Source organism: Orcinus orca, chromosome 2, assembly GCF_937001465.1.
Source record: "Orcinus orca chromosome 2, mOrcOrc1.1, whole genome shotgun sequence".
In the NCBI taxonomy this organism is placed as follows: Eukaryota; Metazoa; Chordata; class Mammalia; order Artiodactyla; family Delphinidae; genus Orcinus; species Orcinus orca.
This window is the reverse complement of record NC_064560.1, coordinates 92,289,568-92,306,350: the sequence shown is the minus strand read 5'-3', so window position 1 is coordinate 92,306,350 and position 16,783 is coordinate 92,289,568. Positions and strand designations below refer to the sequence as shown.

The 16,783-nt window shown below is 51.3% G+C and overlaps 1 long non-coding RNA gene across 1 annotated transcript in view; it reads left to right on the top strand.

Annotated features, from left to right (window-relative positions):
• The window catches only part of LOC117203813 (uncharacterized), a 51,102-nt gene extending 34,647 nt beyond the window's left edge, over positions 1-16,455 (top strand). Inside the window, exon 3 of the long non-coding RNA XR_004486715.2 lies at positions 11,655-16,455. This is a non-coding gene — a long non-coding RNA (uncharacterized LOC117203813). The remainder of the gene's footprint in view (positions 1-11,654) is intronic.
• Positions 16,456-16,783: the final 328 nt, after the last annotated feature.

Sequence of the window (16,783 nt, the reverse complement as noted above, 5' to 3'; positions counted from 1 at the left end):
CCACTTTTCATCGCCCGTCACAATTTGTTTTAAAAACGAAACGTTTTCATTACGTTTAAGTAGAGAATAGCGTGCGGAAATACGGTCAAGAAGGTTTTTTTCCGCTTAACTTACGTGGAACCCAAACATCAAAACCTTTAATATAACCAAGCTGGTGCAAATGATTTTCAAGACTTGATTTGGATATTTTGAGTATGTTGGCTATCTCCCACATGGTATAACGTTAATTGTTCTCAATTAATGTCTCGATTTGATCACTGTCAACTTCAACTGGTCTACCTGACCATGGAGCAACGTTCAGTGATAAATCTCTAGCACGAGACTTCGCAAACCACTTTTGATACATTCGATCAGTCACAGCACCTTCTCCACACACTGCAAAAATCTTTTTTTGCATTTCAGTTGTGTTTTTACCTTTCTTGAAATAATAAAGCATAATATGCTGAAAATGTTGCTTTTTTCTTCCATCTTCAATATTAAAATGGCTATCCAAAAACTCACCAATTTTGATAAGTTTTTTCTTAAATGCACCCTGATATGACAGCTGCCACGATACAATCCAACAAAATTGTCTCGAATGAAGTTAAAGACAGCTAAGCGCTACTAGAGCCATCTTACAGAAAAAACCGAATGAACTTTCTGGTCAACCCAATATATATAACTACATTTTGTTTTGTCCTTCAAAGGAAACTTAGGCTGCTTCCACATCGTCACTATTGTGAATAATGCTACTATCAACATGGACATGCAAATATCTCTTCAAAATCCTGTTTTCAATTCTTTTGGATACATACTGTTATGGGCTGAATGTTTGTGTCCTTCCAAATTCATATGTTGAAACTCTAATCCTAATGTGATGGTATTTGGAGATGGGGCCTTTGGGTGGTAATTAGGCCATGAGGGTGGAGCCCTCATGAATAGGATTAGTGCCCTTATAGAAAGAGGCCAAGGAGCTAACTAGCTCCCTGCTCTCTGCCACGTGAGGACACAATGAGAAATCAGCAATCTGCAACCCAGAAGAGGGCTCTCACCAGAACCTGACCATGCTGACAGCTTGATCTTGGACCCTCCAGCCTCCAGAAGTGTGAGAAATAATTTTCTGTGGTTTATGAGCCACCCAGTTTATGATATTTTGTTATAGAAGCCTGAGTGGACTAAGACATATACTAAGAAGCGGAATTGCTGGATCATATGGTAATTCTATTTTTAATTTTTTCAGGAATTGCCATACTGTTTTTCACAGCAGCTGCACCATTTTACATTCCCCCCAACAGTGTGCCAGAGTTCCAATTTCTCCACATCTTTGCCAGCACTTGTTATGTTCTGCTTGTTTGTTTTTTGATAGTGACCATCCTAACGGGTCTGAGATGATATTCATTGTGTTTTGATTTGCATTTCTCTCATGGTTAGTGATACTGAGCATCTTTTCATATCCTTATCGGCCATTTGTATATCTTATTTGGAGAAATGTCTATTCAAGTCCTTTACCCATTTTTTAACTGGGTTATTTATTTATTTATTTGCCATTGATTTGTTATGGATATTAACCCCTTATCAGATATATGATTTGCAAATATTTTCTGCCATTCTGTACATTGCCTTTTCACTCTGTTGATTGTTTCCACTCTGTTTCCTTTGCTGTGTGGAAGTTTTAAAGTTTGGTGCCATTCCACATGTCTATTTTTGCTTAGGTTGTCTGTGCTTTTGGTGTCATAGCCAAGAAATTGTTGCCAAATCCAATGTTATAAAGCTTCTTCCCTGTTTTCTACTAGTAGTTTTATAGTTTCAGGTCTTACATTTAGGTTTTTGATCTATTTTGACTTCTGTATATAGTGTAAGATAAGGATTTAACTTCATTCTTTTGCAGCCAGATACCCAGTTTTCCCAACACCAGTTGTTGAGGAGACTATCCTTTCCCCATTATGTAGTCTTGGCATCTTTGTTGAAGATCATTTGACCATGTACATAAGGGTTTATTTCTGGGCTCTCTATTCTGTTCCATTGGTCTATACACCTGTCTGTATGCCCCATTACCATATTGTTTTTGTTACTGTAGCTTTGTAATATGTTTTGAAATCAGGAAGTATGAGGCCTCCAGCTTTGTCCTTCTTTGCCCCTGTATTTTATTGTGGCAGATTTCCATCAAGTAAATTTTGAACTATTATCCCTGGGTGGCAGGCTGGGAAGATCCAGGGGAGGACATGGGATTGGATTCTCATCTGAGGAAGCTCCTGTAAGCACAGACAGAGTGGATGACCACTGATTGTTTGACCACCCAGCCATCCGCCACTATCTCTCTTGATCTGCTTAGCCTGTGCCAGCCCACATTGATTAGCTGGTGGGGGGAATGTTACTTTCTTTTTCTTCTTTTATTTCCTCCTGTTCTTCCTGTCTCCCTTCCCCTCTTCCTTCCTTCCTTCTCTCGTTCCTCTTCCTCACTTCCTTATTTCTTTCCCTCTCCTTCCTTCCTTTTCTTAGCCCAGCTGCATTGGGTGACTTGCTTAAGGCAACTCCGGAGTACACAAGGCCCAATGCTTCTGACCTTTGTCGCTCTCCTCAGGGAAGAGAGGAAGGGAAGTACCGTGTCTGTAACACCTACCATTGTCTGGGCTTCATGCTAGATACTTTGCTCTAAAGCACAGTGTGAGGTAGGTTTATTGGGTCCATTTCTTCATCTGTAGATCTGCAGATGAGGAAACTGATGCTTAGCTGGCTAGTACTCTGCCTGCGGTTTCACAGCTATAGTTTCATTGCCCTTCATGTGGATCACCTAAATATGTCTTCCTAACAGCACTCTGAGGACAGTGCTTGTTTCCCTATTTTCCAGATGAGAAACAGGTGGCTCTGAGCCCAGGGTCACCCAGGAAGTTCACAAAGTTCACAAACCCAGAGTCAGACCCTTGACCCCATTCTTCTCATCACCACACACTGTTCCGGACTCTGCTCAGGTGCACCCTCCCTCCACCTCCTGACAGAAGCCACTCAGCCAGGTCTCCACAATCGTTGTCATTGTGTTCCCAACAGCTATTTTATTGTAACTGATTAGGTTAAGGGTTGATTGTGTTCTCGTTGTCCTTTTACTATGAACGATAGTTGAGGCTACAGCTTCTAAGGTGCAGAGTATCCCCTAATCTCAGACACATAGGGGCGGGTGTGAGTCGCAGGGGCAGGAAAGCCCTGAAGAGTGTTTCACCAAGTTGTGGGCAAGGGCATTTTAGGAAGATAGAAGAACATGAACATGAAATAATACCATCAATCAACACCTACCCAGCATTTAGTCTGTATATATACTCTGTACCCACGACTATTCTAAGTGCTCTGTATATATTAATTCATTTAATCCACAAACCATTCTATGAGGTAGGTACTATTATTAGTCTTACTTTACAGATAAGGAAAGAGGCTCAGAGAGGCTTAGGAACCTGACCAAGGATACACAGCTAGAGTGAGGAGGGCACTGAGCCAGGGCTGAGGCCCCAGGACTCCACGTTAGAGAAGAGGCTGTGTGTGTAGGAAAGGCTTTTTTTCTTTTTTTTTCCTTCTTTAAAGAAAGAGGGGGTCCTTTGTTGAAGGGGCAGCTGTGCAGAGCTCTTAGGGCTTCGCTAACCCTCTATAAACCCTCCTGTAAAACGGGGACAATGATTATTGCTCCCCTAATTTCCCTTTCCAAGCCTCTCCCTTTTCTGACAACAGAGAGAATTCTCAACTTTGCAGCAAAGCTCTGGGGCATGAGGGGTACTGTTCCCAGGAGGACCCCCACTTCAGCAGCGCAGGCCTAAAATGAGTCCTCCCCTTAGGCCCTGCTAGCCTGTGTCTCTGGCAGTGCTGCCCACTGCAGCTCTCCCTCTGCAGGAGCCTGTGCAGGTCAGACCAGGAGACCCAAGAAGAGCCATATACCCAGAGCAGCCGAGGTAAAGACCCTTGAATCCCTGGCTCCACCCCTCGCTCGCCATGTGACCTTGGGCAAGTGTCTTAACCTCCTGGAACCTTTGTTGGCTTCACTGGCTTGTTATGAGATTAAATGAGTTTATATGTGTAGGGTGCTCAGAACGGTGCCCGGCACAGAGTAATTGCTACATAAGTGGGCTATTATTTTTATTTTTTTTTAATAAATGTATTTATTTATTTATTTTTGGCTGCGTTGGGTCTGCGTTGCTGCACGGGCTTTCTCTAGCTGTGGCGAGCGGGGACAACTCTTCGTTGCGGTGCGCGGGCTTCTCGTTGCGGTGGCTTCTCCTGTTGCAGAGCACGGGCTCTAGGTGCATGGGCTTCAGTAGTTGTGGCACATGGGCTCTAGAGCTCAGGCTCAGTAGTTGTGGCGCACAGACTTAGTTGCTCCGCGGCATGCGGGATCTTCCTGGACCAGGGCTCAAACCCGTGTCCCCTGCACTGGCCGTCAGATTATTAACCACTGTGCCACCAGGGAAGTCCCTGGGCTATCATTCTTATAATGCCACAAACACTGTGGAGCCTCTGGGTGTTGGGGAGACTGGGGTGGACAAGGCTGAGCTCTCCCTGGCCCTCATGGAGCTCAGCGTCTACTAGGGTGACCAGCTGTCCTGTTTGCTTGAGGCCTTTCCTGGCATGTGGGATCATTAGTGCCCAAACTGGGAAAGTCAGTGGTGAGCTGGACTGGTTGGGCACCCTACTGTTTAGTGGGGCACAAATAATTAACAGGCCATCCAGGTTGGCCTGGCAGAGAAGTTCAGGTGTCACGGAAGCACTGAGACAGGGAGGAGTGAAGCCTGGGATCAGGGAGAGCTTCCAAAGGGAGGGCATTTAAGCTGGGACCTGGAGGGTGAGAAAGAATGAGCTGAGCGAAGAAGGAAAGGAGGGGTGCGGGAGTGGGCTGGAGTGGGCAGTGGAGGAGAGTGTGCCAGGGAGAGGAATGTGAGCGGGCAGAGCTGGAGGCCAGTGAGATTGTGGCTCGTGTGGACCAAGATGTGCCCAGAGACATGGCCACAGACCCTCAGGACAACACTGCGTGGGAGCTGGGGGAGGCTGCGAGGGGCGGTGTGGCAGAGGTATACGCACATATGTTTGCTTGTATACGTGGTCGCCTCTAGGGAGAGCACTGGGGGAGGGGGCGCTGGAGACAAGGGTTAGAAGCCCTCTGGAGCTTTTTGAACTGCGAGAATGTAATACCTACACCAAAAGATAAAGTAATCTAAACCAACACATGCGTGCCTGTGCTCACCCCTACCCCCAGGCCCAGCTCATCCCAGCCACCGTGGCTGCAGGACCCCCTGACAAGGGCTGTCCCAGTCCCAGGGACACCAAGCCGGCCCAGGAAGGGGAAGCGGCCACAGCCACGCTGTCTGCCGCCCGGGCCTCCCCCAGGCCCGCCGCAGACGGACAGCTTATCAGTTGTTGCCACTGTGTCCCACCCGGTTGAGCTGGGCTCATTGCTGGGAAAGTGGCCCCCAGCCCTTTGCCAGGGACGGCACTGGCCCAGTGTGGGGAGCCAGCAGGGATGTTTTCCCAGGGGTTGGTCTGTGGTGGGGCCATCTGGTGAGTGTGCAGAGCCAGGCCTGGTGCCCAGGAGTCGGTCTGCTGCAGACTCGCTCTGGGGTGTTAAAGAATTAAGTTTTGGTGTTTTCTTAAAATTATACAAGTCATCCAGAAAAATGCATTCTCCTTATAAAATAATCACATAGTTCTTCAGTGTATGAAGTACAAGTTCCCCCTCTCTGGAAATGGACCTGTTGGGTACCGGGTCTGGGCTGTACCTGTAAGGTCCACACCCTCATTCAGTCCCCATGGCCTTTGGGGAGGTGGGCACCTCGTGCTCATTTTACAGATGAGCAAACTGAGGCCCAGCTGGTGAAGGTTTGTCCTTGAATCCAGGGCAGGGGAGTGGCGGAGTTGGCTCTAAGACTCCATGTCATATCAGGTGGGCTGGGACAGAGGGCCTGTCCTGGGGTCAGGAGAGCTGGGGACCCACATGGCCCTGAAAGGTATGTGACCTTGGCCTCCCTTGGCCTCTCTGGCTTCCAGGTGAGGAAGGGTCTGGGTGCCAGCTCTGCTCCCATGTACTCTGTTCCAGCTTCTGAGCCCAGTCCTGGGTCACCAGCCTCTGCCTCTTTCCCACGGTCCCATCCGTCCCATTTGCAGGAGGCTGACCTTGAACTCTGGACCGTTGCCCCCTAGAAGGGGTTTTTGTATGATTTGGGAAGGACAAAGAACTCCTTTTGTCAATAGGGCAGAAATTACATGGTGGGTATTCCTGGCAGGCACAGGGGAGCGTGATGCTAGTCCTAGGTGTGGTGCGGCCACCACCGAGCCATGGAAGTGTGTTTCTAATTACAGGATGAATGTGGCCAGCTGGACCCAAATATTTCACAGGATCCTAGTGAAAGGATGCTAACCAGTTCCTCCCATGGTGGCTGGTCGGGGGGCGGGGGAGATGGATCCACAGATTGGAAGGGAAGTCGGGGAGGAGGGGCAAGACCTTCTCAAAGAGCAGTGAGGGGTGACGTGATACGGAGGAGAAGAGGGACAGAGCCCTGCTTTGGGAGGCAGACAGGCCTGAGTTTGAATCTAGGCTGGTGACCTCCCAGCTGTGTGACCTTGGGCAAGTCACTTAACTTTGTCGCCTCCCAGAGTTTCAGCTCCTGAACTCCAAAAGGGAGACAATAGTCTCTTTCTTGCAAGGATATCATGAAGACTATAGATAATGTGTATAGTGTTTAGCATGGAGCCTGTACACGGGAGGTATAAAGAAAGAAACTCTTTATGTCCCAGGGTAAGAATGAAAGCTTGGACTTCTGTGAATTTTATAATTTTGAAAAACTATTTTTCTTACTATAAAACAATATATGATCATTGTCAAAATATTAGTATATAGTGATAAGAAAAAAAAGCCACCGGTAATCCCTTCACCAATTATTATTTATAATTGTTACTTATTGCTATTAAGTGTTAATGGTGGGATTTAAGGTATCCGAGGTGGGCTGTTGGCCTAACTAATCTCAGCATGTCTCACATCATTCTGCTTAGGCTGAATGTACAAGCTGCCACCCTCCCCCAAAGGAAGGTAGCTGGGGGTGGCTGACCCTTGCTTTGGTGATGTCGGAAGCTGACTCTGCCCTGGGAGGACACCAGCCTCAGCCTGAAGGAGTGGCCCACCCAGGCCACCTCCCAGCAGCATGTCAGTGATGTGTGACTGAAAAGGGCAAAGAATTAAGGGTTTGGAGCCCCACAGACCTGGGTTCCAACCTGGCTTTGGCCCTAAGATGCTTTATAAAAAAAATTTTTTTAAACTTTCTTTCTGTTGAGATGCTTGCAGATTTCTTTCTTTCTTTTTTTAATATATATTTATTTTCATTTGGTTGCACCGGGTCTTAGTTGTGGCAGGCGGGCTCCTTAGTTGTGGCATGTGAATTCTTAGTTGCAGCAGGCATGTGGGAGGGATCTAGTTCCCTGACCAGTGATCGAACCCAGGCCCCCTGCATCAGGAGCACAGAGTCCTAACCACTGTGCCACCAGGGAAGTCCCTATAAAAATTTTTTTAGAAAACATTTTGAAGAAATGGTACAAGTGATTGTAAAAAGAAATTATTGTTAGTTTTTTTTGCGGTACGCGGGGCTCTCACTGTTGTGGCCTCTCCCGTTGTGGAGCACAGGCTCCGGACGCGCAGGCTCAGCGGCCATGGCTCACGGGCCCAGCCGCTCCGCGGCATGTGGGATCCTCCCTGATCGGGTCACGAACCTGTGTCCCCTGCATCGGCAGGCGGACTCTCAACCACTGCGCCACCAGGGAAGCCCCCCCAAAATTTTTTTTAAGTATAGAAAAGTCTAAGGAGAAAACTACAAACTCTACCACCCAGAGGTAGCCACAGTTAACTCCCTGGGGAGCATCCTTCCTGTCCTGTCTCTATGTAGATAGTTGTATGCATTTATTCGATATCCCATAAGCAGGGTCAAATGATGGATGCTGTTTGCACGGTGTGTCGTGGCAACTGCCTAATTCAGCCACCCGTAGAGGGGTAGAGGGGAGACAGATGGCACCGCTGCATCATGGGGCCTGATGTGGGGCTTAACGACGGGATGCTGACCTTGTATTCCTTTTTTTATTTTTTTCCTGGCCGCGCTGCATGGCTTGTGGGATCTTAGTTCCCGGACCAGGGATTGAACCCAGGCCACGGCAGTGAGAGCGTGGAGTCCTCACCACTGGACCTCCAGGGAATTCCCTGACCTTGTATTTTTAATGTGTTCCCTGATCTGTTGTGTCCCAGTCAGGGGCTGGGAAGTGCTTCATATGTACAGGGAGAGGAGCAGCAGGAAGGCTTGCCAGCCGGGACAGGGATCAAGGGTCTCATGTATCCTAGACCATTCTCTAGGGATCCAGTACAGCACAGTGGTTAAAGAGTTAATGCTGCCACCAGGTTGCCTGGGTTCACATCCCAGCTTTGCCGTTGCTGGCTGCCTGAACTTGGGCATGTTCCTTGACCTCCCTGTGCCTCAGTTTCCTCATTTGCAAACCAGGGGATCATAACAGAACCTCCCTTATCGGGTTGCCTGAAGTTTAAATGAGTTAATTCAAATAAAGCCCTTAACATTGCTGGCACAAGGTGAATGCTTCATAAGTGGTGCTTGTTATTATTGTCGCCCTTATTATTCTATGGCCACATTTCTCAGTCTGTGGAGCCAGCAGGCAGCTCCGGCCCTCCCGGGGGCCACACTGGCCTCGGGCCAGTTGCTCTAGGCTCCCAAATGGCCCTGCCCTCCCTCCTTGAAACTTGCCCTCTCTGGATCTCATTCACCAAGAGCACCCAGCCTTTAGCAAGGTTTGGGGGGGCAGCGATCACATTGGGTATTTGGGCCCACGTAAGCCCACTGCTGTTCTTGGCTACCTCTGACTTTCCATCCCCTAGGCCAGAAGCAGAGCCAGAGAAACTGTTGTTCTTGTGGTGGTTTTTATAAAAACTGGCCATCTGGGGCCCTCTCAGTGACCTCCCATTTCACATAGAGGAAACCCGAGGTCCAGAGAAGTGAAGTACTGTCACCCGCTGTTCAGTGGCGAGCGAGCCTCCAGGTGCAGACTAGGAGCTCTTTTCCAGGCCCTGGGTGGTAATCTGTCGAGACTCCTCTCTGTGTCCACGAGGCAGTCATGACGCTGTCGGAACTTAGCTTGAATCTCTGTTAAAGCAGCTCTGTGCTCAGCTAATACTTGCTCTGCAGGACTGTGGAGGTGCATCTCTCACCCTCTTGTGCTACAGAGGAGGAAACTGAGGCTCAGAGAGGGAGATTGGTTGGCGGCTCTGGATCACACAGTGAGCCGGGACGGGGGACCACCAGAGCCCAAGGCTCCCAGAGCCTGGGCCAGAGCTGTGCCTGCTTCCCAGCCCCACTCTTCCGTCCAGTCAGTGCACTGGTTAAGCGTGTCCACAAAGAAGCCAGGGCCCTGTGGGGAGTGTGTGGGCACCAAGAAGGGGGGCCAGGCCTGAAGCAAGGACGGAGAACAGGACATGGCTCAGGCCCAGACCATATTCCGGGAGCCAGGAGCCTGGAAGGGTCCCTCCTTCCACCTTAGGATGAAGGGGTGGAGGATGGTGGAGAAGGCCAGGCTTGTGCTTCTGCAGTTGAGAACTCCTTGTTCTTTTGCAGTCAGGGAAACTGAGGCAGAGAGCTTCAGAGCAAGATAGAGATTCATCAGGTCCAGAAGAGTCCACAGCTGTGCCTTCTGCTCTCAGCCCCCTGACTTCCAAAGCTCCGGCCCAGGCACCCAGGTACCCTAGGGCACCCCCAGACCAGAGGGATCTAGAAGAAGGGGGTGAAGCCCACTCTACCTCTCACTTGCAGGGTGACTTTGGAAAAAGCCACAGCCCTTCTCTGGGCCTCAGTTTCCTCATCTGCACAATGTATTAGTGGTCATCATTGGCCTCACCCATCCCATGAGGACCAACATAACGGGTGTGACTTTTCTTTGAAAATTATAAAGCGAAGGGCATGTGTGAGGTTCATGAAGAGAACTCAGAAAAACTAGAGGGTGGAGGGTGGTTACAGAATCTCAACCACTGCGCCACCAGGGAGGCCCAAACTCTGTATATTTTTAACATTACTCTATTGTTCATATTTTCTTATAAAATTAATCTTTTTATTGCCCCCCCCGACTTTACCACAAGTGTAAGGAAATAGAAGCAGAAAAAGAAAAGGAAGAAAGAAAGAGAGAGTGAGAAGGAGCGAGAGAAGAAGGAAGGAAGGAAGGAAGGGAGGGAGGGAGGGAGGGAGGGAAGGAGGGAAGGAATTCATAGTTAACATTTTGGTGGAGCTCCTTTTTTCTATGCATGTGTATCAAAATATCTACATGTATACGTGTGCTGAAGACTATAGAATAATATTTTATATATTGTTTTTTTTTGTTTTGTATTTATTTTTGGCTGTGTTGGGTCTTCGTTGCTGCGTGCAGGCTTTCTCTAGTTGCGGCGAGCGGGGGCTACTCTTTGTTGCGGTGCACGGGCTTCTCATTGCTGTGGCTTCTCTTGCTGTGGAGCACGGGCTCTAGGCGCATGGGCTTCAGTAGTTGTGGCACGTGGTCTCAGTAGTTGTGGCAGGTGGGCTCTAGAGCGCAGGCTCAGTAGATGTGGCACACGGGCTTAGTTGCTCCGTGGCATGTGGGGTCTTCCTGCGCCAGGGCTCGAACCTGTGTCCCCTGCATTGGCAGGCAGATTCTTAACCACTGCGCCACCAGGGAAGCCTGTACATATTGTTTTATACAGTTTTCTCTTTTCTTCACTTGCCAATATTTCAGTAACATTTCACCTTGTCACCAAAGGTTTATGTGCAGCACCCTTTCACCCCTCACGGCTGTGGAGAATCTGGAGGATACTGTAGTTTGGTGAGGCAGCCTCTATGGGTCCAAGCAGTTTAAGTGACAGACAGTGTAACACCCCGAGGTTCCTACCTCCAGGCCTCTTTCCCGGGTGGGAGGCTGGGAATAGAGCCAGACGCATAGGAGGCCTTCCGGAGGTGAGGTCTGTCCCCTGAAAATGCCAGCTAGGGGGCGACCTGGGCAGGGTCTTGGGGGAGAAGCTGCACCCAAGCCCTCCTCTGCCAGCTCATGAGGCCTCCTGCCCCGTGATCTGGGGATGGCTTTCCCCAAAAAAGACTACCACTTTGCTGCGTCTGTAGAGTGCTGCCCCTCCTGCCGGGGCCACCTCAGTGTGGGCCATGCAGTGGTGGAGGGTGCACAGTGGCACCTGTGGCTAGGGCTGGCCTCATTCCTTGCTCTGCCCTCTAGACCCCGAGTCCCCAAGAGGCAACTTTGTTCCATGGCAGTGCGGCTCAGGACTACTCTTCTGGACCTGAGGAGGGCCTCAAAGGGGCAGGGAAGAGGGAAGGGGGTAGTTTGCCTTGGACACAAGGCATCTGATCTTACCTGTCCTATGACGGGTGGGGTCACTGAGGCCCAAGGGCCCCCAGCAAGTGATGGAAGTGCCAGGCCAGATGACCAGCCTAGGGGTTGTCCCATGCCACCTCCCCCGCCGTAAAGCTTTGCCACCGAGATCGCAATCCCTGGAGGCAGACTGCTTGGGCTTGAGTCCACGCACACTCACTGTCAGCCTGTGTGACAATGGGCCAGTTACTTAACTTCTCTGGGCCTCAGTTTTCCCTTCCTGCAAATGCTTATAAGACTTGTCACATACTCCACAGGACTGCTGTGAGACTTCAACACGTCAACCCACGTGAAGCACTTTGAGAAGCGTCCGCATGCAGGAGGCGCACGTCAACACGAGCTGCTTGCTTTCTGGCTCCACAGAGAAGGGGTAGGCTGACGTATGTCCCCTCCCTGCCCTCACCAAAGTCTTCCATCCCACAGTTTTCTGAGCTGGCAGAACACAGCAATATGACAGCTTCAACTGTGGGTGCCCTCAGCTGAGGGACTGGAGACTGTCCTCTTTCAATCGCCTTCTCTCTGGATGTGCCCTCCTCTGGGGACCTGGATGTTTTCCTTTGCTGTGTCACCTGGGATAATCACTTACCCTCTCTGGAGAAAGAGGAGTTGGACTTCAGGACGGTTACAGCCCCATCCAGTGCCAGGGCGGAGGGCTCTGGGATGGACCCCAGAGAAGAGTGGGGTGGTAGGGCAGATGGGAAGTTGGTGGGTGTTATGGGCTGAATTGTGTCCCCTCCGCCCCCATTCATATGTTGAAGTCCTAACACCTAGTGCCTCTGAATGAGACTGTATTTGGGGAGAGGGTCTCTAAAGAGGTAACTGGGTTAAAAGGAGGTCATTAGGGTGGGCCCTAATCCAATATGACTGGTGTCCTTATGAGAAGAGATTCGGTAGCACAGACACACATTGAAGGCCACAAGAAAACAGAGGGAGAAGACAGCCACCTACAAGGCAAGGAGGGAGGTCTCAGAAGAAATCAACCCTGTTGACACCTTGATCTTGGACTTCTAGCCTCCAGAACTGTGAGAGGCTTAAACAAATTTTTGTTGTTTAAGCCACCCAGTCTTTCGTTCTTTATTATGGTAGTTCTAGCAAACGAATAGGTTAGAGGTTGTCTGTCTGGCCCCATAAGGACTGTCTTTGATTCACCAGGCTGCCAGGACACATACAGGGCAAGGACCTGCGAGCTTTGTTGCTTCCCAAAGAGGAGAGAGTACTTCATTGTTGGGCCAGTGGGCCCTGGGATCTCTGCAATGATTAAAAAATAGCCCTACTGTGTGGCCAGCCCTGGCCATTCCTGTCTCCCTTAGTCTATGTCATCAGGGTATGTATTCTTAGTCACACTGTCCAAAAGGAGAAACAGAGGCTCAGAAAGTCACCTGCCCAAGGATTCCCGTCTTGGTCTGGCTGGCCAACAATCCCATGTTCTTTCCTGCATACCCTAGCACTTCTCCAAGAAGGCCTCCCACAGTGCTCTCGGTGGGCCTGTGCCCCTGTCACTGTGTGGCAGCTGGGACCCCAGCATTCCTGCACCCTGGGGCCAAGGGAGAGCTGGGAAGGTCCCAGGCTCCAGGCAGGAATTCCCTCCCCCAGCTTTGCTCAGTCTTTTTCTGTTGTTTCTTTGCTCAGCCGGGCCCTGTTATCTTCCTCTGAGTCTGACGCCTAGTTCTTCCTGTTTAAAATTCAGACCCTGGACTTTTCCTTTGGGGGTGGTTGTGTGTTTGTTCTGTGTTTTGGATTCTCCCCCGGCCCCTATCTCTGGCACTTTAGGTCACCAACCCCGTTTTCAGTATCCCAGGGTCCCAGTGAGTGAGGGTCTTCTACCCAGTGCCCTGTCTGGGGGCATTTGGGTGGCAGGGGAGGAGGGAGGAACCTGTCACTTTTTCCCCATCTGTAGTATGCAGGGTCCGACAGCCCGGCCTTGCTGCCCTCTTCTCACCCACGGCCCCTCCTGTACCCCAAACCACACTGAGGGTCTCTGGGCTCCCTGCAACGTTCTGCTTTGAGTCCAGTGCACTCCAGGAAGGAGATTCAGCCATAGAACAAGAAAAAAACATACAGATGTGAGGTGCCCTGATGAGCTCTACTCCTGAGAGTGGAGACAGGGCCCTGGGGAACCTGGCCCATGCTAGCTGTGTGGGACAGAGCACCGAACCGGGAGTCAGGAGCCCTGGGCTCCTACCCTTGCTTTCCACCTCATGCTGTGTGAGCTTGGGCACTCAAGTTCCTCTCTGGACCTCAGCTTTGTCACAGGAAGGTGGCTGACGACTTGAGTCAGCTGCCCCTGAGTGTCTTCCAGCCTGATGAGCTGTGATTTTAGGGCTTCATGAGATGCTCCTAGGGACTCCACGTGGCGTGACTGTGGGAAGACATGGGGCACAGAGAGCAGTCGGGGGTGAGGTGTGCATGGCCTCCAAGGAGCAGACCCAGTACCACCTCCTCCAGGCAGCCTCCCTTCTCTAAGGCTCTCCAGTACTTCCTGCCCCACCAGAAACCTTGGGAAGGCTTCAGGCTTAGAGTGAGACTGCGGGAAGGTTCATAACCTCCCTGAGCCTCAGTGTGCCCCTCCATCAAATGGAGATGATGTCTGTCTTCTAGGGCTGCTGATGGCTCCCAGCACACAGGAGATGCTGTGTGAATGATGGGTCTGAGGAGAATGTAGGTGAGGAACTATGAGTTCCTAGAGGGGAGGCGTCAAGTCTGACCCGTCCTTGGGTCCCCCTGGCCCAGGGACCACTGATTGAGAAAGGGGGTGCCTCAGGGTACATGGTGTCAGGCACCTCTCGAGCCCAACCTCACATCCCCTCGGCTTACCTCTGTATTCCAGCTCCTGCCAGGGAAACTAGCTCTGCACAGGTGTCAAGTGACGGCCCCTTGCCTTGCAGCCCACTGAGCGCTTGCCTTTGTCCCCAGGTGATGAGAATAAACGGATAATATTCCCCTTCCAACCTGAGCTACCTTCTTCCCTGTGAGGGCCCCAGCAGGGTAGAGCCCAGTTGCCAAACACTTGACTAGCTTGTTCATGCCCCTTAGGTTGACTCTCCTTCCTCCCCTCTTTCACTCATCCCAGTGCCTCATTTCTGACTTTGGGAGGCATCTGAGAGAGGTCAGAGGCCTTGAGGAAGGTCCCCAGGGATCTAGGTTGGTGGGTGTGTGAGCTGCAGCCGGCATAGCCTCTGGCTGGAACTTCACACTGAACCCAGCTCGAGACCAGTCCTGCCCAGAGCCTCTGGCCAGGCGAGCTCGGGTGTGCTGCCCTGCCTTGTGGATGGAGCAGCTGGATGTAAGTGGCAGAGGGGGGCGCCGTGCCCCTACCTGCAGATTCCCAGTCCATCCATGTGTCATTCATCCCCCTGGGTCCCTGAGGAAGGGCCAGAGCCAGGCCAGGCTGCACTCCTTTTCTCCTACTGTTGGCGGGTTTTAGGATATCTTTTTTGGTTACTGATTTTAGAAAAAAAGGCTAGCTGTTTTTCTCCACCTCTCAGCCCTTCCCCTTTGAACGGTCAGGGAAGGCTGCCTAGCTCAGGGGCAGGGGCCTCCACCTCTCAGCCCTGGAGCCCGTGGACAAGGGGACAGCAGGCTCCCTAGAGGACCTTGTAGAGGCCCAGCTGTTAGGAGCATGGACTTGTTACTTAACCTCCCTAGGTTTCAGTTTCCTCATCGGTAAAGGAGGAATGATAACCCAGTCAACCTCAGAGGGCCCTGCAAAGATGCTCAGATAACAGAGAAAATGCCTGGTACTTCGTGAGCTGGGTCTATTGGATTTCTGTGTTCTGAGTGGTTCCCTCCCTCCTCAGAAAACAGCATCAGGTTTTGGCAGACTTGGGTGAGGAATGGGGTGGAAGAGGCCTGGAGCTCAGAGCCAGAGAACCAGATCCCAGCCTGGCTCTCCACTGACTGGCTGTGGGACTTTGGCCCCTGTCAGAGGCTTCAAGATACCACTTGTGCATGGGGATAATTGTGGGGAGGCTCCAGTGGGACGGAAGGGCCAGTGTGCTGGGGCCTCTCCCCACCCCAGCCAGCTTGGACACTAGGACAGGCAGGCACAGTGATCACCGGGCAGCCGGCTCCCAGCATCCTGCCGCCAGCTCCCCAGGCCCCCTGTCTGCACGTCCTGCCCTGCCCAGCCCGCCAGGGTGGCTGAGGGTTTGGAGCCGATGGAATCAGCGTGCCCTTCCCTCCTTTGTCTGCTGGTGCTTCCTTCCCTTCACAGCATGCTTTCTTTTTTCTGGTTTATCAGGCCCTGGGGAAAGCTGGGGCCAGCCAGGCTCCCAGCCGAGCACCCCCTGGGAAGCCGCCAGCCGGGAGCACAGCAGACGGCTCCGTCTCTGGGGCCGGCAGCTCAGCCATCCCCTCCCTCCGCCTGACCCCAGCAGCTCCCACCTGGTGGATAGGACCTCTCCCAGCATGCAGGAGGCCACCCAGTGTCCCTGGCTTCCAAAGCCTCCCTTTCAGAGGCTTGAAGCCTCAGGGGTGCTTAGGATACACTGAGGCCCCCCTCCTTACTTTAGAAGGAGGAAACTGAGGCCCAGAAGCAGGAAGTGCCTGGAGGGTCTGACTCCCAGCTTAGGGCTCTGACCAGCAAGTAGCTTCCTGTCATCTCCCTCAAGGCAACAGGCAAGTCAAGGAATCTGTGTCCTGAAAGTCCTGGCTGTGCATCCCAGCCCCGCCACTCACAACTAACACCTGTGCCTCAGTTTACAAGTCTGTACAATGGGGATAGTAGTGCCGGCCCCACAGGCTGTTTTGAAGGCTAGAGGTGATAATATAGATGACTGCCCACCCTAGAGCAGGCATTCCCACAGGGGCCATATTGCCCTCCAGGGGGCAAAAACTGGCTCAGGGAGAACATATGAAAAAATCTTGAATTATAGATATATGTGCGGTACTTAAACAGACATACAGTATATCTGGGGTATTACAATGTTTTCGTGGGAAGGGATTGGGAAAAACTGTCTATAAAGGATCCTGGGGCTTCCCTGGTGGCGCAGTGGTTGAGAGTCCGCCTGCCGATGCAGGGGACACGGGTCTGTGCCCCGGTCTGGGAGGATCCCACGTGCCGCGGAGCGGCTGGGCCCGTGAGCCATGGCCGCTGAGCCTGCGCGTCCGGAGCCTGTTGCTCTGCAACGGGAGAGGCCACACCAGTGAGAGGCCCGCGTACCGCAAAAAAAAAAAAAAAAAAAAGGATCCTGGAGGGTGGGAGCGATAATGAAATAAAGGTTCAGAAGCACTGCCACTGCCAGTTAGAATTGAGTTAGTTAGTTTGTCCCTCTGCTCAGCCTCTTCCTCTCTTCTTTCGCTGGTGCTGCCCAGCACAGGCTTTACAGTAAGATAAGAAATCAGGTTATGCTCATCTTCTCAAAAACTCCTGAGAATGAGCAGTGGG